Source organism: Monodelphis domestica, chromosome 3 (genome assembly GCF_027887165.1).
Source record: "Monodelphis domestica isolate mMonDom1 chromosome 3, mMonDom1.pri, whole genome shotgun sequence".
In the NCBI taxonomy this organism is placed as follows: Eukaryota; Metazoa; Chordata; class Mammalia; order Didelphimorphia; family Didelphidae; genus Monodelphis; species Monodelphis domestica.
Window position 1 is genome coordinate 368,546,948 of NC_077229.1, and position 22,447 is coordinate 368,569,394.

At 33.2% G+C, this 22,447-nt stretch overlaps 1 protein-coding gene and 1 long non-coding RNA gene across 6 annotated transcripts in view; one reads left to right on the forward strand and one right to left on the reverse strand.

Moving 5' to 3' along the window:
* The window catches only part of CDH18 (cadherin 18), a 1,512,838-nt gene that overhangs the window by 278,128 nt on the left and 1,212,263 nt on the right, over positions 1–22,447 (forward strand). The window contains exons 1-2 of one of the 4 annotated variants that reach the window (XM_056824268.1): positions 7,895–8,965; positions 10,306–10,453. The exons of the other annotated variants lie outside the window; for them this stretch is intronic. The gene's annotated coding sequence lies outside the window, so the exon portion shown is untranslated. Of the gene's footprint in view, positions 1–7,894; positions 8,966–10,305; positions 10,454–22,447 lie in introns of those variants that run through there. 4 annotated transcript variants of the gene reach the window in all.
* The window catches only part of LOC103100803 (uncharacterized), an 89,375-nt gene that overhangs the window by 47,752 nt on the left and 19,176 nt on the right, over positions 1–22,447 (reverse strand). The window lies entirely within an intron of this gene.

Consider the following 22,447-nt stretch of genomic DNA (forward strand, 5'->3'; position numbering starts at 1 on the left):
TAAATATTTACCCATTATATTATAATCTGTTTCAGTGTATGCTTAACACTTCTCATCCCGAGTTAATGCATTTTTGTCAACTTTGAGTATAAGGAAAAAACATTTTTTTCTTTGTTTAAAATATCTCTATTTGACTGCAACATCCTTATAGATTAGGTTCCTTTAATAGCAAGAATGTCAATATTGATATGATTCAAATCCTTCATTTTAATCCTGAGAAATATTTATACTCATTAATCACTGGATAAGCTTCTCATGCACAGAGCAATAAAAGTTATTGCTTAGAAATAGTCTAAAATCTCATTCTTAATACTCTTTCTACTACTTTGCCACTATCACTACAAACATGGAAGGGGGAAGCTGAAAAAGTCAAGGGCTAGTTTATCTCTTTTTCATGTTTTTCTATGATCAAAGTACTATAGTACATATTTGTGATAATCCTCTGCATATTTTACTAAGCCAGTCCTTAGAAAGCAGATTCAGTATTTGAAACTAACCTTGAAACCTTTTCAAATGAGTGAAATCTATTTGATCAGCCTTCTAGAATTCTTTGTCACTTCTATTTTATGATTAAGTTTTGGAACAGAGTTTCAATAGAGTTACTATTTTGTGAAAATTATAGCATCGTTCCTATCATACAAATTGGGCTCACTGAATAATATTCTGGTTTTTTTAAGTCATTATATGTATAGGTCAACATACACTCAATCATAAGTCATGAATCTCCACTGATATGTTGTTCCTACCAGCCAATCAAAGGACATTCTTTAAAAAAAATACATTCAGCATGAGAGGAAACATATATGATCATGAAATAATTGTGGTGATAAATATTTGACAAAATGTAACAAGCTCTTAGCAACTCAATTTATGGATGGTACACAGTTGCCCATATCCTCTGCTTTTGCCATTGTGAAAGCAGCTTTTTTCATGAACTTGGTGCCCCCTGTAACTCTATTCTCAGTCAGATGCTCTGCTGTTCACCACCATCTATGATCATTCCTTCACAGAAACTGGACAACATTCTTTTTTTTTTTTTGATGTCAAAATTCCTTTTATTTATTTATTTATTTTTTATTTTTATTTGGTCACTTCCAAACATTATTCATTGGAAACAAAGATCATTTTATTTTCTTCCCTCCCCTCCCTCCCACCACCTCTCCCATAGCCCACGTGCAATTCCACTGGGTATCACATGTGCTCTTGATTCAAACCCATTTCCATGTTGTTGGTATTTGCGTTAGAGTGTTCATTTAGAGTCTCTCCTCAGTCATATCCCCTGCACCCCTGTAGTCAAGCAGTTGCTTTTCATCGGTATTTTTACTCCCACAGTTTATCTTCTGCTTGTGGATAGTATTTTTTAGATCCCTGCAGATTGTTCAGGGACACTGCATTGCCACTAATGGAGAAGTCCATTACCTTCGATTGTACCACAATGTATCAGTCTCTGTGTACAATGTTTTCCTGGTTCTGCTCCTTTCGCTCTGCATCACTTCCCGGAGGTTGTTCCAGTCTCCATGGAATTCCTCTACTTTATTACTCCTTTTAGCACAATAGTATTCCATCACCAACAGATACCACAATTTGTTCAGCCATTCCCCAATTAAAGGGCATCCCCTCATCTTCCAATTTTTGGCCACCACAAAGAGTGCAGCTATGAATATTCTTGTACAAGTCTTTTTCCTTATTATCTCTTTGGGGTACAAGCCCAGTAGTGCTATGGCTGGATCAAATGGCAGACAGTCTTTTATCGCCCTTTGGGCATAGTTTCAAATTGCCCTCCAGAATGGTAGAAACTGGACAACATTCTGCTGCTACTTTCATATTGTCTTCACCAGATTTTTACTATCTACTACCATCTATGGGTCTTTGGCTATTCTTGGCCAATTCTGGCAAAGTAGAGGGAAAATTCTTTTGAGCTTAATTAAACAGTTCAAAACTTGAGCTCTGTGGTGAGGCAGTTTCCTCCCCTTCCCAAACTCAACGATAGTCAGTTACATTAAAAAAAAAAAAAAAAAACCTCTTAAACATAATTAAGATTGCCTTTTGGACTGAAATCTGCTTGGGGAAATCAGGCTCCCTGATCTTAGTGACTTAGTAGAACTCAGTTTGTAAAATTCCTTTCAACTCCTGTTATAACCTGGCCCTTTTTCCTGAATTATTTCAATAATCCCAGTGTCTACACTTAACAAAACTATAAAAGGGGCTCTTTGAATCTAGTTATGATAAAAGTGTTTTTCCTCCCTATGATGCTCTTGGCATCCATGAAAATCAGCTTAGGGCAAAATTAAAAATGCCAGATTATTGTAGAGACCTCTGTTCTAGTTTCTATTTTCAACATTTATGCATTTGGTATGCTTTCCCATGGATTGCTTTGACATGGATTTCTAATGAATGAATTTGAAGAAATGAGCTTTGAAAATTATTTATAAATGGACCTAAATGTAATGCCTTCTCTCCATATTTTTAGACAGAAGCATTAATAGCAAGGTGGTATTAACTATTCTCTAACTACTTTAGCAAATACTGTCATAAAATTTATATGTATTGAAATTATACATTCTATTAATCAACATTTTGATAAAATATATGAATATAGATTGGTCATAACATATCTATGTGGATTTTTCATGTAATAAAATTTATCAATATATTTATATGCATTATTAATGTAATTATCAAATAAATAGAAAGATTAGATATTGTTCAATTATACTTCTACAAAAGAGAAATCAACATGGATTGCACATTATTGAGAGAAAGAACAATTAACTAGATAAAGAAAACTGCACTGAAATACAATTTTAAAATAAAACTTGTTCTATGTATTAAAAAAGATTAGTTTTCCCTTGCATAATAGATTAAATGATACACAGCTATGAAATTAAGTTCTTTTTTGCCTTTCATCAAGACTGTAGTCTAAGCTGTGAAATAATTAAAGTTTTTCAAACATTAAAATTGGAGCAGAGGGAAATTCTACCATTCTCACCAGGAAGATGACCTATTTGAGTTAAATGCTTAGAAAATTTTCTCCTAAAGCAATACAATATTACTTAATGGAAGTTTCACAAATGGATTTTGTTTCTATAGCCAAAACTGCAAAAATATTATGTGTATGTGGTTCATACTATATCTGTTAAGTGTCCAGTAGACTGTGAGCTCTTTGGGGGAAGAGAATGTATTTTGTTTTGTTTTTCCCTCTTTTTGTATTTCAGTGTTTAGCACAATATCTGGAACACAGTAAATGTTTAGTAAATATTGACTGATGTCTAGGAATTAACAAAGGACAAAACATCATTGTGATCTGAAAATATTCAAGGATTTTAGATCTGAACCACTGAAAGGTAAAACAAAAGAATACAATTTTAGGCTGAAAGAAAGGAAAGATATTTAACCATATAATATATTAAGGCATTTCAACATTCTATTCATTTTTTAATTCAACAAACATTTATTAAGAACTTATGTGTAAATCATATGATTTGGAATTTAGTTTCCTCTTTCTTGATGAGTTAGGAAAGGAGTTACTTTGTAACCTATGTTTATTTTGCCCCTCTCTCCAATTCCTACTTTCAGTGTAACTGTCAAAGGCAAAGTCATCTTCCCATTCCCTTAAGCTCACAATTTAGGTTTCAGCCTGTCTGTGATCCACTGTCTCTGATCCACTGAGCTCCATATCCCATATCTTGACAAGATCTGTCTATTTCCCCTTTGTAATATCTCTCAAATATACCACCTTCTCTCTTTTGACACTGTCACCACTCTTGAGAAGTCCTCATCACATAGACCCATATTGGTGAACCTATGGAACATGTGCCAGAGCATGCTGGAGAGGGCTGCCGCCTTTCCCCTCCTCATGCATTACAGAAGACATTTCACACAAGACCAATCCCTCTGCCCAGCAGCCCAATAAGAGTGCTTCTTCCCTCCCCTATCAGGTAATGTTGGGGGACTCACATGCTACATGAAGGTGCAGTTTGGGCACTTGATCACTAAAAGGTTCACCATCACTGACCTAGACTATTTCAGTAGTTTGCTAGTTGACCTACCTGCTTCAAGTCTTTTACAACTTCAACCTGTCTCATATACAGCCAACACATTGATTTTTCTACAACTTAAGTAAGTCCACACAAACCCCTTACTTAATAAACTCTAGTGGCTCCCTATTATTTCCAGAATCAAATATTTTCTCTCATTCTGAGCCTTTCATATTCTAGTTACTTTTTACTTTCCCAGTCTTCTTAAACATTACTGCTCTATTATACATTCTTCAATCAACTGATATAGGTCTCCTTACTATTTCATGAAGATACTCCATCTCTCTATGTTTCTAAGTAGGAGTAGTCTGATAGTAATAAAGGTACAAATGCCTTTAAGCTTACTGCCATCACTTGGCAGTCTTATAGTATGTTTTAGCATAATTGTGCTTTCCACAACATCAAATGAGAAATCCTCAGAATGTTCCCTGGAGGGAGATAAATGCTTATCTAATAATAAGTATTATTGTAACCAGTACAGAGGTTGAGGAATTGTATAATATCAAGATTAAAGGATTTTTGAAAGCCTTAAGAATTATAAAATTCAAAGGTTTCTATAACCAGTAGGCCAAGATAAAATTAAACTGAAGAAAAAACAACTAATAGATAAAAATAAGATCCTGATTTATAATTTTATTCAATCTAATTTGATCTATGTTTTTAAGAGTCCTACCATTCATGTGCAAGAACCTATGGTAGGTTTTCATGACATAAATATAAATAAGAAGGTGACCCAGCATTAAAGAATTTTGTCCTCCCATAAGGAGAAGAATAAGTAAGCAAATATCAATCAAACCATGTATACCTACTAATTGGTAGAGATTGTATTTGGTTTGGGGGACATAAATGCAAAGAATGAAGCAACCTCTACTATTAGGAAACTGCATTCTGATAGTGGAGAGAATGAGTGCATGTTTAAGTACATACAGAACAAAAATAAAGGAAATAAATATGAAATAGTTAAATACAAGGAATGATAGGAGAGTGGATAACTGGGATACCTGTTGCCTTTCATCATTTCTTTAACTACTAGACACTTGATAATTCATCAATGTTCTTCCTACACAAAGTAAATATGGTACTGTGAGTACAACCTGACAAGAAAAGAATTTAGAACAATTAACACCTATTTTGTTCTGGGTAACAACCTTTCTTGTTGCAGCCTATGTCACCAGCAGGAAAAATAATTACTTTGAAAAAGATCCAAAACCATTTTGAAATGAGTAGAATTTCATTAAATTAATGATGTTCTAGTTTACAAAGGGTATATCTTAAAAAAGTAATGATATAATAAAACATCAGTACATCCAGGAGCAAAGACTGATTTTCTGTGTTCAGCAGCATGAGCTGTGGCAAACATAACTTTCAGTATCACCCATCCATAATTATCATAAGCATTTCTGTGTCCCCAGAACATATTTCTAGGCAAATTGGTTATCTGAACCTAGGCGACCAATATAAGCAAAAATCATGACCTTGGTGGTTTCAAAACCATTGTCCAATTGTTATAAGGAGAACTCAGGGTTAGGAGAATAGATCAGGATATGGTAAGTTGTCTTGCCTTGATCTGAGTCCTGCCTCCATTTTCAGAAGCCAAACTTGAGCCTTGAGCGTCGTGCCTTGTTATTGAACACTTAGCCACATGATTGATGAGTTGCTCCTAACCACACATCAAAACTTGAAAACCAAAGTGAAAGTGATTGCAGTTCAACAAAACACTATCTGAATGCTGTCAGCACTTTCCATAACACCCAGGACTACTGAGGAGAATTGATTGTTGGCGCTGATATTTTTTTTCATGAATTTCTATTGGTAAGGTATTTTTTTTTTGTAGTTGCTTTGGAGAAACTTTATCCTATTTATTGATTCTCCTTCCTTAGCTGAGTCTCTCAAAACTTTACATTGGAATACTATGTGAGAAGAGGAATAGGAATAAAAATAGAATCATATGATTCTGACTTAATGAAAGAAATTTAGGAGACATTGTAGACAAGAATGAAAGTCATATACTTGCTTGCAGTTTCTTTATGTTAGAGATATCACATTAGATATGTTCTTTAATTTAATATATATCTATCTATATATATATATACATGTATATACCAGTATTAATTAATTATCAAGAACATTTTCTCTCATGTTCTTTGTACCTGTCTCACTATTATTAATCAGTCCTCTTTGATGAATAATGACCCACATAGTACCCCTTAAATGCAAGTACACTCCAAGGTTCTCCCTTCAGTCTCCCTCTCTTTTCTCTCTGCAATTTCCTGGTGACCACCTCAACTCCCCTGAATTCAATTTTCACATCTATGCAAATGATTTTCTGATCTATATATTTTGGTCTGGTCTTTCCCAGGAGAACCATATAATATCAACTACTGCCTAGTATATATTTTAACCAAATGTCCCAGAAGCATCTCAAATTCATCATGTACAAAATAAAACTATCATCTAAACATATCTTAGTGCAAACCTGCCTTTCTTCCAGATTTTCTTTTTTGTTGAAAACAAAACTATAACATTTGTCCAATCATCCAGATTTATATTCTTAAAAATATTCTCAGTCTCTTACCCCTCCCTGTCATCTCTCTCATCTAAATCAATTGCTACGGTTTGTTGATTCTCTCTTCAAAGCTTTTCTTGCATCAATCCTTATTTCTACTTACATGGACATTGCCCTGCTCAGAGCCCGATCACCTCTCCTGTGTATGATTATGATAGCCTCCTAATGGGTCTCCATGCCTGAAATAGTTTCCCTCTCCAATCTATCATCCACACAGATGTCAGATTTTGCTAAAGTATAAATCTGAAACTGTCACTTTTATATGAAATAAACCTCAGTACCTTGCTGTTACTTCTAGGATTAAATATAATCTCTTTGACTTGACATTTTATGTTTTTGACAACCTGGATCCAATATACATTTCCAGTTTTGTTACATATTATATCTAATTTTTCTCTCATTCTTTGATGTAAAAAAAGCTCACCTTTTTGGTTGTTTTCCACATATGACCTTCCACTTTCTCTCAAAATGGCTTTGCATAGCCCATTTCCAATTCTTTTAATGTTATTCTTTCTCAACTCTTTCTCTTAAAATTGCTGCTGCTCTTCAAAGCTCAGCCAACATGCCACATACAATATTACATTTAAATCCACTAGTGCTAAGTCTCCTCCTCACAGTTATGTATAATTATTTTGCATGTACTTTTATGTATATATGTTATTATCTTTCTTGAGTCTTAGGTTTATTTCATTTTTGTATTTTATTACCAATATGTTTATTGATTGTGAATAACCATTGCTTACATTAAAATCAACAATGACCTAAGAAAATTATTCTCTATTATTTTATCTTGAGAGGCAGCCTGGATCAGGGAAAAAAAATCTAGAGTAGGGGTCAGAAATACTAGCTTTCAGAGTAGGCTCTTTGTCTTAGATTCTTCATACATGAAATAAGGCGTTTAGACTTGATGATCTAGAAATTTATGATCCATCATACATTAAAATGATTTAACATTTTTGAAAGCATAAGAACATTTCCAAAAATTTGTTTTACTCTCTGATCATTAACATATGTTTAGGCAAAGAACACAAAAATGTCTATTCCTAGATGTTGATCTCCATTGGAACAAAGGATATCTATCATGAAGTTCAAATTGTAAAATGTTCTAAATGTAGGGTGAGGCCCATCAGATGTTCATATTTTCAAATAAAATTTTATTGTTTTCATCATACTGGAGAGTACTTCATTTTAGAAGAAAGAATTCTCAGAAGTTTGACTTGACATAGGACATACTAAGTGGATATAAATCTGTTGCCCGGATTATAATATATATTTATACCAGCAATCTATACAGTTTAATCCATCAGTATCTGAGACAGTTAGTATAGCTTGATAGCACATTGGACAGGGAATTGAAAAAGAATAAAGCACAGATTAGATTACATCTAAGTGATTCCCATACTTCCCATCAAAACAAAAGCTCATCTATTTAATGCAATTATTCTATTTGTATTCCTATATGATATATATATATATAACTAATAAAAATTTTGAAATAAATACAAGAATTAAAAAAAATCTTATCAAATATATATATTTGCTACAAAGAAAAGACCAATTGTCAAAGGGTGAGTACAAGGAATGACAAGATCATTTAAATGTTCCATTAGTAAGTTTCTGATGTCAGGAAAAAGTAAGGAAGGGAAGGCAAAGATCACTTTGATCATTATGATTGGAAGAAATTGTCAAATTGATGCAGGCACAGGACCATTTTGAATAGTTGCTAGCATAATGCTTGAATTATGGCAGGAGAATTAACAAATGTTTGTTGATTGGTAAAATGCCATAGTTGTTACATTCTTCTGCTATGCCCTAGGGATACAAAAACAAAACTAAGAAGACTCATAGCTGATCTTTGTATTTATGATTGATGATCATTTTGTTAATGTGTTATTGTCAGTATTTTTCAACACAGTTGACAGATATAGAATATTATCACTGAGGTTTGGCATTTACTTTTTGTTCTAAAATTTTTCATTTGTGCTGAGACAAAAGCTAAAGACACATGGTATAATTTCTTTCTTTGGGAATTTTGAATTCAATCAATAAACATTTTAAGTGCTTGGTATGTTTTAGGCTGTGTGCTAAGTGCTGGAAATAAAAAAGGCAAAAGAAAAAAAGCAAAAGATAATTCTTCCCCTCGGGAAGTCATAGACTAATGAGAAAAGACAACATGTAAAAAGAATCTGGAAAAGAGTATGGGAAAGCTGTAGTGGGGTATGATGAAGTTTACTTGGGTAATAAATGATGAAAAAGTTGATCTAGATGCTTTTTTTAAAGGCATTATGTGGCAGATATTCTCCAACCCCCTCATCTACCTTCAGAGGAAGGAAGAGACATAGGAGCAAAGGATATTGATAAGGTATGAGTCTTGGGTCAGATGTGATCTCGTAGAGTGATGATGATGATGACCTTACTGAGGTCATTCTAAAGTCCAGACAAGTCTCATATTCAGCCATATGTAAAATGAAGAAATAAGAAGATAGCATATTATTTGGGGACCTTAGAGATTATTCAACTCATTTTTTAGATTTGGAAACTGAGACTTGAAGAAGTAAAATGACTTTTCCTTGGTCTTATGTTTAAAAAGGTTTAGGATAAATATTTGAATGCACAGTGTGTGGCACTAAATATAGGTGTCTTTCTACTACTGTATACATTGTTGTTGTTGGGTGAAGTTACCTGGTACAATTGATAGCCTGGCGTCAGGAACAAACACTGAGTCTGACCTCAGACACTATTTTGTGACCTTAAGCAAGTCACTTAAACCATATTTGCATCAGTTTACTCATTTGTAAAATAATATGGAGAAGGAAATGGCAAACCACTTGATTATTTTTGCCAAGAAAATACCAAAAATGGCCACAAAATGTTGGATAGTAATGAAAATGACTGAACAACAATAGGTTTTTGTGGAAAGAACACTGAACTAGGGAATTAAAAAAAACTGTTTATCAATTTGTTTTGATTATAAGAGCCTGCTTGGTGTTGAATCCATATTCACTGAAAGTATTTTTTTTTTAAAGAAAGAAGTTCCTCCTAAAATAGAACAATATAAAGGGGAGGAAAAGAGAGATAGAGACAGACACAGACACAGACAGAGGAGCAGGAGAAGGATGGATGGATGAATGGATGGATGGATAAATAAGTAGTTTGATAACATTTTTAAAGTATTTAATATATGGCAGGCACTGTGTTGTCTTGGAATAAAAATACAAGTAATCAAGAAAGATGCTACCCTCAAGAAGCTCATTTTCTAACAGGAGAGGTAACTTGTAAAGTTGTATAATAATATAGGAGATGGTACTTCTGCATTAGTGTGGTGATGACATCATAGAAAATGTACCATAGGCCTTGTTTGGGACAAGATAGCTTGAAAGCTTAGCTATTAGAGATAAGAGTAGAATCCAGAACTGAAAGACATATGCATATGTGTCTGTATGTGTATGTGGAGTGGAGGCTTGAGAATGAAGGTCTGGAGTCAAGTGGTCTGATGAAGTTACAGATAATCTTTTATTGTGTCAAATGGAAATAATTTGCTTAAAATTAAAGTCATTGTGCTATTAAGGAATCCCCAAAGAAAAATATACAAAATTAGAAGGCAAAACTCCATCCAATAAAATAATATTTATAAATTACTTTGCATAGAGCTTGGTAAATAATAGTTGCTTATAAATGTTTCTTCCAAATAATGAACTATAGGAATTCCATGTGAACTGGAATGACCTCCAGGAATTGATGCAGAGCGAAAGGAGCAGAATCAGGAGAACATACTGATACACTGTGGTACAATTGAATGTAATGGACTTCTCTACTAGCATCAATGCAATGATCCAGGACAATTCTGAGGGTGAGAAAGAACACTATCCACATTCAGAGGAAAAAAATGTGGGAGTAAAACACAGAAGAAAAACATATGACTGATCACATGGGTCGATGATGATTGGGGATATTGACTCTAAATGATAACCCTGGTGCAAATATCAGTAATATGGGAATAGGTCTTGATCAATGACACATGTAAAATCCAGTGGAATTGCACATCAGCTCCTGGAAGGGATTGGTGGGAGAGGAGAGAAAGAACATGAATCTTGTAACCATGGAAAAGTATTCTAAATTAACTAATTAAGTAGAATTTTTTTAAAAAAAAGTAAATGTTTCTTCCTTCCACCTCCATCAACCCTCTCACTTGGAAATTCCTACCAATAACTTTCTTCCTGTAACAATGTTCCATTGTTTAGTGTATCTTGGTTAGCAAATAAAAAGCCCAGTAATTAGAGCTATCCTTCATTATTGCTCCTCAGCACCAAAAAAAAAATGGAGAAGCTCTCATTTGATTAATTATGATGAATTCTGGGTGTAGTTGCAATAGCAGAACTTTTCTCAATTTATGGAACAAAGAGTATAAAATGAGGATTCACTCAAGGTTTGTATCAATTCATTTTTATGATAAAATAGGTGAGTATCTTGTCATCATGGCAACCAATATTAAAATAAGACCTTGGGTATTTCAAGATCATATTAAAAGCTAAGGATTTTTCAACTGGAATGGGAATAAATGACATTATGTGAAGATGGAATTTGACTTATAAGACTTCTCCTAGTATAGCCATTCCTTTTCTACACTAATTTTTATACTCCCCCTGTGTTCATTCCTCACCTTGAAATATTCCTTCCTAATTTTTTTCTTAGCCAATCCCATGGCCAGGAAGAAGAAAGCAAATCAATTTCTACATGCCATTATATTTTACGTTGAAGCTTAATTTTAAACTCTACTGTGGTGTTCTCTATGTAAAATGACAATAATGTTACCTGTCCTATCTACCATTTAAAATCCTCAGAATGATCAGATGATATATCACAGCAAAAAAACTTTTCAAACAAGAAAGCATATTTTATATTTTTAAATATTTTTCTGGATTAGAAGATGATACAATTTTCAATAATAATTTCCTGACATTTTGTACTTCTTGTTCTCTCTCTTCCCTCCACCACTCCTCAAGGCGCAGGTAATTTGTTATGAGCTGTAAATATGCTATTATACAATCCATAGTTCTATATTCATCATGTTATGGAAGATATCTATTGCTTACAACTGAGAAAAGTTCATGGAGGAAATAAAGTAAAGAGTGGCATGCTTAAATCTGTATTCAGAGTCTATCAATTTTTCTATGACAGTGGGGAGTCTTTTTCATCATGAGTCCCTTAGAGTTATGCTGGATCTGTGCACTGCTGGTAAGTCATTCACAGCTGATCAGCAGACTTTATTGCTTTTACCTTGTGCAATGATCTCTTGTTTCTGTTCACTTCACTTTGCTTCACTTAATATTTGTCTTTCTAGGTTTTTGTTTGGTTGGTTTTTTGTGATCAGGTTTTTGTCATTTCTTATAGTGCAACAGGATTCCATTAAAATCATATACTACATCTCATTTATCCATTATCCAGTTGATAGACTTCCCTTAAGTTTCCAGTTTTTGTCACCACAAAAAATTGCTGCTATAAATATTTTGGTACAAGTAGGTCTTTTCTCCTTTTGTCTCTTTGGGATGCATTATGTATTATTATTGTTCAGTCATTTCTTTGAATCCAACTCTTTGTGACCACATTTGGGAATTTCTTGGAAAGGCAATTCTTCTGATTTTAGCTGCCTTTCATCAAGTATTAGATCTCATTTTATATATATATATATAGCTATTTTTTCCAAAATCTATGCTATCATCATTGTAAGTAATTCCCAGGGTGAAAGCTCCTTCTCTTAATCGAGACTAGTCTTAGCCTTACCTTACTTTCTGAGCCTGAGGGTTACCGAGTTTAAATGACTTGCCCAAGTCGCATAGCTAAAATGTTATATGATAGCTAGATGATACAGTGAATGAAATGCTAGAACTGAGATCAGTAAAACTCATTTTTCTGAGTTCAAATCTAGCCTCAGACACTTATTAACTCTGTGAACATCAGCAAGTCATAGTTCTGTTTACCTCAGTTTCCTCATTTAAAATACACAGGAGAAGGAAATGGTACTCCAAGATCTTTGCCCATAAACCCTCAAGTGTGGTCACAAAGAGTCAGACATCATGACTAAAACCACCTCAACAATAACACAAAAAATTCTACAGGTAGGACTTGAATTCCAAGATTTTCTTCACATTTAATTCATTAAGATATCCACTATGCTATTTATCTTTGCATACATTTATATAAATCTATCCTACATACATATAGTTAGACAAAATGAGATAGAAAGGTAATTTAAAGTATTTCTCATACAATCAAGTGTGAATGTATGTATATGCTTATGTGTATCCATCTGTGGTATTTGTGTCCTACTATATTTTTCCTCTGTGAATGAATGGTCAAGTCTTTTTTCAGATTAATATGAATGTTATTAAAGAGTACTTATACAAAGATACTTAAACACATATCCACATGCTATATCAATTTTCAGTGTGTCCATTTAGGTTATACAATGTTATCTCTAAATCCACCCTTTTTTAATAACATCACAGATATGGAATTTATTTTCCATTTGAACTCTAACAGGATAAATTCTATGACACTAGTGTATACCATATATTAATCTATACTTTCTTCCTTTGTTCCTTGCATGCTTTTATTAGTCAGTGATCATAAGACAAAATAATTTCCTTTTTTCTCCTTGTATAGACTTGTATAGACTTTTTGGGATATTTATTTGATTATTTTTAATCAACTGTGTGATATTTTATTTCTATAACTAAGTCAAGTTGTTATGGTAAAATATGAAAAAAATCATCTTTGATACCCTGGCTGGCACTTCTTTTTTTCAAGGACAGCCCCAATATGGACAAAGGTCATAAAATTGGAAATTTGATAGATGACAAAACAGGTATATGGGCTTTTTGGTGCTGATGTTTTTTCATTTTTTTTGCAACAATAACATATCTGAGAAGTAGTGGTCCATAGTAGATAAAATATTGATCCAAAAGCTACCCTCAGTTATTTACTAGCTAGGTGATAAGATTCAGATCACTGAACATCTAAAGGCCTGGATTTTCTTATCTAGAAACAGATGGTTAAGAATACTTGTAAAATATACCTGAAAAAGTTCCTGCCAGTAAATAAGCATTTATTAAGTACCTAGTATTTGCCAGAACAATCTTCACAAATTTTAAAGAATTAGAGAAAGGGATTTATCCATATGACACATTATTTGTGTATGGAATCTTATCTTCTCAGTTCTATTTGGAAATATTTTATTTATTATTAATTTTATTTTTATTATAATGCAAAATGCATTTCCATACTGATTACTGTGGTAAGAGCATGCTCATAAAAAACCAAAACCTCATAATAGAAACATAAACACACTGATGTGAAAGATATTAGGCTTTGACCCACATCAATCTGACTCCAACAGTTCTTTCTCTAGAGCTGGATAGCATTCCCTCTCATAAGTCTTTCACAATTGTCCCAGATCATTGCATTGCTGAGAAGTCAAGTTTTCATAGTTGATCATCATACAATATTGTTTTTACTATGTACAATGTTCTCCTGATTCTGCTTATTTTGCTATGCATCATTTCATGCAGAACTTTCCAGCTTTTTTTCTGAAATCATCTTGCTTATCATTTCTTCTAGCAAGTATTTTTAAGACAAATTTTATTTTACTTAATTTTTTTTAATTTTTTATTTGAATTCAATGGTACTTTCTCTGGCAGCTAATGCAACATTTCTACTTTGTCAAATAGTAATCAGTTACCAAGGTGACAGTTCAAATAAGATAATTCCAGAAGAATTAATGATGAACATGGTTCAGTCTTTGTGGGAAGACATATGATCTGTTCTACTTCATGTCCATATGCCCTCTTTTTATTTAAAAATACTCTTGAGAGATTTCTATAAGTGGGTCTCATAATAATCTTCAAGAATATTTCCCATTCCCCTTCCAATGTTTTGTTTTTTATTTATTTGTTTGTTACACTAAAATTCAGAAATAACTTCCTCTCTCTTTATCTTCATGAGAAGGCATCATTTGACAAAAAGATAAATGTATATATAAAACTATGTTTTACTTTAGACTATTTGTCAATTCCTTTTCTTGAGATAGATATACATGTTATTCATCAAATAATATTTATGTTGCTGTTTGTAATGTTCTCTTGATTCTGTTCATTTCATTCTCCATACTTTCATGTGGATTTTCCATGTTTTATTTTGTTTTTTTTAATTAACCTGCTTATCATTTCTTACACCACAGTGATATTCCATCATAACCATCTCACAATTATTCTTTTGATTTTTTGTAAGTTCATAAGCTCTTATTATCTTTCCTTTCTATTAATTTCTAAGAGTAACATTCCACAGAATATTCCCCTAAAGTTGCTTTTCTCCCTCCCCCCACTCTCTCTGTCTTTGTCTGTCAATGTGTGTGTCTCTCTCATAATGAATTTAAATCTGAACTACCTACGTAGATTAAATGGCAAGGAGGAAAATTTGAACCCAGTTCTTCATATTTTATATCTTCATTTCTTTCTACCATAGATGAGAATGTTTTAAAATGTTAGATTGAAATTACATGTAGTATCTTCATTTGTATCCTTTCCTTTAATTTGGTATTAATTTTGACATTTTTATAATCTGTTTATGGTGCAAAGGAACATCAAGAGATAATTCTGAAACAAATGCTGTCTTAGTAATGAATCCCAAGTTATTAAACAATATTTTGTTTCACTGAACTGTAGCCAGAAATTGCATTCAGTCTTCCTAACTGAAAATCCCAGTCCTTTGGTGCCTTTTTCCCCTATTAGTCCACCCCATAAGGTGTTCAGGGAGGGGTAGTATCTCTGGTATGGAGGGCTCTCCAGCCTCTGACCCCCACCTGACACCCAGCTCTCACTTGTGGCACCCACTAGCTGCTAGCATGTGGCAGCAGCCACACCCCGGGCAATGGCTTCGACAGGCCAGCTAAACCTTGTGAGGGTAGCCATCGGGTCGTCATGGACCCCTGGTGAACCAGGACCTTGCTCACCCAGCATGTGAAGACTGCTTCGGAGGAACAGGTGGAAGAAACCAATAAGAAGGTTCAACGGCTGAGATGGTGACGCAGCAAAGCACTGTGGAGTGCTTAGGGTGTGTTGGAGCACAAAAGACAACACGGCCATCCAATGCAGCTGAGGAAGCCTCCAGGTGTAACGACTTTTCGTGCCACTCAATCCAGGATTCCAACACCAAGAGAGTGGGACTGTCTCTGTGCATCGACTTTTCCACTTAAATCTCCTTCACACACAAGTGTCTTTGTGCAGCACAAAGACAATCGTCATTCTCTGTTACCGAGAGACTAGTCCACTGTTTATATTTTTGGATAAATAAGTCCCTTAAATTATATTATATTAATATGTTGTGGTATGTAAATGACTATGGCCTTATAGATACTATTCCTGAGAAAAACTCTGGCAAAAATTTACCAGAGTTGAAATGCTGAAAGTGTGAATCAGTGACAAAAGAGATGTCTTTTATTCACATGATCAGTATAGACAAGGTGAGGAAAATCCATCAGCAGAAGGTAGACTACTGGGTCATTTATGGTGTTGTTACTGTTTTGTTCTGTTTTGTTTTGATTTTTCCCAACAACTCAATAACCACTCTCTAATAGGAAATTTTGATATGGATGAGCAGAGTATGCCCACTCAAATACTCAAGTGGTTCTGTGATCCCATCACTACGGGCTTTCTTTACAACAACAAAGATTGCAACTCATCTATTCTCTTCTTGTGAGATGTTTGTTCTCATCCTCCTAGATGTTGACTACTTTTGGGTCACTCAGTGTTCTTGGAGCCTTCTTTGCTTTCTATTGACAGTCAGCAATCCTTTCTTATTTAAGGTTTATTACCAGATCCAGTTCTCAATAGCAATTACTCAGTGGCTCAAAGGTCATTCTCTCTCCTGTCTCAAGTTTTGTATTTGGCTTACAATCTTTTTCACCTCTTCTCTTGATATTTTACTGCCAAACTTCACCAACCCTTCCTTTACTTCTGATCTTATTGGAAGGTTTCAAGGATTATTCCCATCCTAGATTATGTTTATTGATAGTTTGTGATAGAAATCTTTTATCACTTTAAGGAAAATTGCCTCTATTTCAATGTTTTCTAAAGGTTTTTTAAAAGGTATGGATAGTTTATGTCAATAGCTTTTTATTCTCCTAATGAGATAATTATATAGTTTCTGTAGGTTTAATTATTAATATGATCTATTGGGCTTATGGTATTTTTTCCTAATATTGGTCCATTCCTGAATTTCTGGTATCCAACCTATCTGGTTATAGTGTATGGTCCTTCTATTCTATAATGTACTCTCTCTTTACTTTCAGGATTTCCAATTTGGTGTTTAATTGGGAATATTTTGTTCATTTTCTATTTTTTTTACTTCTTTTCCCATTCATTGATCTGTTCTGTCTCTATTATAATGCTATATGCATTTAGAGATATAAATATCTCCCTAAATACAACTTTGACTATATCTCATGAATTTTTGTATGTTGTCTCTTTGTAATCATTTTCTTTAATGAAACTATTAATTGTATGATTTGTTCTTTAACCCATTCATTTTTCAGGAAAACATTATTTAGTTTTGTATTAATTTTTCATTTTCCTTTCTGCTGCATTTTGCTGATTGTAATCTTTCTTGCAATATGATCTGGAAAAGATTAATATTTCTGATGGTTAACATTTGAAAGGGAGGTTTTTGTGCCATATTATATGGTCCTTTTTTGTGAAGGTGTCATGTACTGCTGAGATATAGATATATTCCTTTTTATTAACATTGTTTTATCTAGAAGTCTATCATATCTAACTCAGAAAAACTTTTTATCTCTTTGTTTTCTTTCTTATATTTTTTTTTTGTTGTTGGATTAATCTACTTCTATGAGAAGTTTAAGGTCTTCCACTAATTAAGTTTTACTATTTCCACCTCTAACACACATAACTTCTCCTTCAGGAATTTGAAAGGTATGCCATTTGCATATATATGTTTAGTTTTTATATTATTTCATTGTCATGGTGACTTTAATCAAAATAAAATTTCCTTCCATGTCTCTTTTGATTAGATCAAATTTTACTTTTGCTTTTTCTGAGATCATGATTGCTTTCCCTCCTTTTTGTTGTTATTTAATTTTTTATATTTAATACACTTTTCTATCCTTTTTGTGGTTTATTTATCCCATTCACATTCATAGTTATGATTACTAATTGTGTTTCCCTCCCTCTTATTTTTCCCCTGCTTACCTTTCTTTATTCTTCCTCTACTTTCATATTTCCCTATCTACCAATGTTTATTTCTAATCACTGCCTCCCCCATTTTGCCCTCTTTTTTGTCCATTTATCAACCCTTTTTTATTCCCCTTTCACTCCTACTTCCCTATCAGGTAAGGTAGGTTTCTATAACTGGCTGAGTGTGGGTGTTGAAGTTCAAGTATTGTATTGCCAAACACATCTCCTATTTCTCCTCTTCTGCTTTGAATCATGTGCTGTTTATAGCTAAAGTATCTTAATTATCACTTTCCCAGGTAAGAATGAACTGAATTCATCCTCATTGAAATCCTTAAGGTTTTCTTTTCCTCTTTACCTTTTTATACTTAGTCTGAGTATCAAACTTCAACATCAAATTTTCTTTTCAGCTGTTTTTTCTTCTTCTTGAGGAATACCTAAAGTTCTATATTTTATTCAGTATCACTTTTTTCACTTAGAAGACTATATTTAGTTTCAATGGGTATGTGATTCTTGGTTGTAGACTTAGAAACTTTGCCTATCAAAACACATTCCATGCCTTCTAGTCTTTTAAGGTAGTAGCTATCAGGTCTTGTGCAATCTTGTCTGGATTCCTCAATATTTGAATTGTCTCTTTCTGGCTGATTGCTGTAATTTTTTTCCTTGGTCTAGTAGTTTTTAGAATTAAGCTATAATGGTCCTGTGATATTTTATATTAGGGTATTTTCAGGAGATGATTGGTGGATTACTTACATATCTATTTTCTCCCCTTTTTTTCAAGAATATCAGGACAGTCTTCTCTGATGATTTCTAGTAATATGTTGTCCAGGCTCTTTAAAAAATATTATAGCTTTCAGGTATTCTTATTCTTAGATTATATCTCTTGGATTGATTTTTCAGATCAGTTGTTGGTCCAATGAAGTAATTTCAGATTTTCTTCTATTTTTTTTCATTCTATTCATATTGAATTCTTTTTTTTTTCTGATTCAATATGGGTTGTTAGCTTCCATTTCTTCAATTCAAATTTTTAGGAAGTTCTTTTCATCCTTTAGCTTTTATGTTTCCTTTTCAATTTGGTCTGCTCTAGTATTTAGGAAGTTCTTTTCTTCATTTTTTTTGTCTCCATTTAGATTTGACCCATTTTTTCTTACTTTAAGTAGCTGTGTTCTTCAATTTTTTCTGTCCATTTCTATTTGGTCCATTCTGTTTTCCAAGTTATTGAGTCTTTATATAATTTATTTTATAATTTAATTTTAATTTCTTTTCAAGTTCTTCCAAGATATCTTTAGGGCCAAACATCCTTTCTAACTTTCTTTTGAGTCTTCTCATATTTCCTTTTTAACACATTTGTACTCTAATGAGTTTATATTTTTATCTTCCTTGTCAATAAAGTAACTTTCTAAAGTTATTTTTTTCTTTCACTTTAACCTATTTTTCTCATTATTATTTTTCTTCCTCATTAACTTGTTTTTCCATTGAGATTTTACTGTACTCCTGGATGGATGGAATGCTATTCTAAGCAATCAGTGCAGCTTTCTCTGATGCTTGGAGTAGACTTGACTATTTTGAATTCTTCATTGTGTACTTCCAAGGAATGGACTGGGTGAGGAAAGGATTGAAGCAGTTTCCCCCCACACACACGCTGGACAACTGAGAAAGGACATAGCAGAGGAAAAAGGAGAGGGTGACAAAAGTGAGGAGGAACAGAGTGAATGGAAATTCACATCTAGTAAAAATTACTCTGAGTGTTAATGGTATGAATTCACCTGTGGGAAGAAAATGGGTAGAAAAATGGATCAAAACCCAGCAAATGTCAATATATTGTTTATAAGAAATACGCTGAGGGGGGCAGCTGGGTAGCTCAGTGGATTGAGAGCCAGGTCTAGAGATGGAAGGTCCTAGGTTCATCTGACCTCAGACACTTCCTAGCTGTGTGACCCTGGGCAAATCACTTGACCCTCTTGCCTAGCCCTTACCACTCTTCTGCCTTGAAGCCAATACACAGTATTGACTCCAAGATGGAAGGTAAGTGTTAAAAAAAGAAATATATTGAAAATTAAAGACACACATACAGTTAAGTTGAGAGACTGAAGCAGAATATAATGTGTCAGCTTATCCAGAGAAGGCATAGGTAGCTGTCATAATCTCTGACCAAACTGGGACAAATATTTTTTTTTCTAGAAAACATGATTGAAATATACATTAAGAGGTATAAAATTATTCATGCTCATTGACAAAGGGATCCTTCCCATTACTAGGGTTCATTCCTAAGGGCATTATTGAGAGGATAAAAAGCTGTGTATGTATGTATCTCATTAAAATAGTCATGGAAACTTTGTTTTTAATGACAAAATAATTGGAAAAGCCAACTGCAATGACTGGGGGAAATGGCTGAACATCTTGGGATAATAGACTGCAATGTGTTATATTATCTTATTAAAATTAGAAATATTGAAAATGTGAAGAAGATAGGGAACTATTTGAGGAGATCAGAAGAGAAAAAAATAACGTATGCCATTATTACATTTAAAAAGTCATAAAATCAAGGGTAAAAATTCAAATAAAACAAATTCAAAAGGAACTGAAAAGCAGATGTTTAAATATTATCACACATATAAATCACATATTTTTAAATGATTTGTTAACATTGTGGAGTTTGGTTTTGCACATAATTTTTGGAATTTTATTTTAAAATTTTCTATTATTGTTGATGGTTACTATCTCATTAAAAAAACTATATTAAAAATTAAATGTATTAAAACAACCAAAAATCATTAATGATCTCTGAGTTGCCAAAGCCTTAAACTTTTTTCCCCTCAATCCACATCTTTGTTCATCCTTCCAGACATTTTGATATGGATGTTCATTCTCTCCTCCTGTATAATCTTTCCTTTCTTGATTTTTTAAAGAAACTAGTAAAATAAACAATCCATTATTAAAGATTCATCAAAATCTAACTGTTTTCTTGTACTGTGCTGAATGCTTTAGGTAGAAATATTTTAAAAGAATAATAAATGGAAGAATATATGTGTGGAGTGTGATTAGAGGTATAGTAGTGTCCTTAATATAAATAGAAAAATTTAGGGGAAAAGGGAAGAGAAGGTTGAGGAAAAGATAATAAATCTCTTTTACAAATGATGAGTTTAAAATCCCTGTGGGTAGACTAGTTCAAAATGATCAATAAACATTTGGCAATAAGGGCCTAATGCTCAGGAATCTAGGACTGGATATATCAAAGTGTGTCATGTACACAAAAATAATAGTTAAACTGAAGAGATATAGTAAGATCTATAATAAAGAGGGCATAGAGAAATAACAGAACCTGGGTATAATTGTAACTGATACCCAGATCATACTAAGTTTTAGAAATTCTGAAAAATGTCCCCAAAACAACATTTCAATGACAAAATTTCTGTCTCCTATATCCCCTCTTTTTTTTTTAAATTTAAACTTTTACCTTTGGCATTAGAATCAATACTATGAATTTGTTCCAAGGGAGAAGAGGTGTAATGGCTAGGTAATGGGGTTAAGTGACTTGTCCAGGGTCACACAGCTAGGAAGTGTCCTAGGTCAAATTTGAATTTAGGACCTCTCTTCTCAAGGCCTGGCTGAATGCCCTGAAATACCCACCTGACCCCTATATCGCACTTGTCTAACTTTTCTATTTTTCTTTTCTCTCCTTCCTGTCCATCATTTTTGTGATTCTTCATTTTTTGATACTCAAATAACTTCTAAGCATTTGTAACATATAAGCAGAGCTTCCATGTTTAAATTGACATATGGCCTCTTAGGAAACTTAGCTGTATTGATATAATGTCACTGTATTCATAGCATTTCCATATTAATTCCAAGTTTTCAAAGTTTCCATTAGTTCTCAGAGTTTTATTTTAAAGCTTCTTTAAGAGGATTCTCAGTATTTTTTAAAGTTAATAAAACAAAGGAAACTATGATATGAGTTCAAATCATTATTTTAAATAAAACCATTTCATCAATTTCATTTTTTTTAATAAATTTCCTTTATTGTTAGCTGTTAGCTTTGATTCTGGATGAATATCAAGTTGAATGACCAGTTAGTTATTCATTCATATGCTTACTATGCTCATACATTATTCTAAATTCTAGGAATACAATATTATATTGTTGGTGGTGAGGACATAAAAGGAAGTTGGGGGAAGGGTGATGAGAACATCCTTTGAGAGAACAAAACAGAGAAGTGTAGAGGAGTTCTGTCCTGTGGAAAATAAAGAGATAACATACTTTTTCTTTAAATTGAGGGTTGTGGGAGGAGCCCTTCAACCATAGGGTGGGAGCCCAAGAGCAGAGGTCACTTCCGGGGAATGGTCCATTGCTACAACTACAGTGGATTCTGGGGATGATGGAGAAGTTCAAAGAATGCACAGTAATGGGACAATTAAGTCTTGTTTAGAGGGTGGTTCTTTTTAAGTACACTTGTGATTTAAGATGCTCTAAGAAATACTTCCTAATTTTAGTGACAAATTATCTGAGCTTCAGTTTCCTCAGTTTTAAAATGAAAACAACATTAGTTTTATTTCTTATATTATCAGGCTATTGAGATATTACTAGATTTGTTTTATTGTTGTTGA